Below are 641 nucleotides of genomic sequence, written 5' to 3'. Positions count from 1 at the left end.
TTCCTTGTTCATGATTCTCGTCAATTATGCTTGTTGGTTGAGCTCGGATCGAAACAAATTTGAGGATTGAAAATTGTCATCAGCTCTGGAAGCGTTCAATCAAAAGGTGTTCGATCCTTGAGCAGCCTTGCGTAGCATGAAATTAAAACTCGGGCCCAACATTACTCAAAGCAATGGATCGACAAACAAACGTATAATTTGATAGGCATGAGAAATTATCACGGCTTCCACCTGCTGTACGGCCAAGGCGCATTACTCAAAGCAATGGATCGACAAACAAACGTATAATTTGATAGGCATGAGAAATTATCACGGCTTCCACCAGTTAGTGGTTCTGATCATTGATTTTTGGAATTTGCCTCTTCAAGTGTTCCACTTGACTGGGAAGTTGCCATTGATTCCGAGGGCGAACTTCACGCTTTTTTGGTACAAAATCAACATGCCTAAAGATTGATTAGCCTTGGGTCCATCATTAATTTTCTTTCGATCAATGGTGATATAAGCAAGTGATACCCGTAATCTTATGAAATATTCTGGTTCCTCGTGATACCATAAGATTCATTAATAAGGCGCATTTTATGATAGTTCCACGAGCAACTTTTGAGGCACTCACTCAGCTTAATGTGCCATTGAACTGTATG

Source organism: Tigriopus californicus, chromosome 11, assembly GCF_007210705.1.
Source record: "Tigriopus californicus strain San Diego chromosome 11, Tcal_SD_v2.1, whole genome shotgun sequence".
NCBI classification, from domain to species: Eukaryota; Metazoa; Arthropoda; class Copepoda; order Harpacticoida; family Harpacticidae; genus Tigriopus; species Tigriopus californicus.
The sequence above is the reverse complement of the archived record's forward strand: the minus strand, read 5'-3'. Positions refer to the sequence as shown.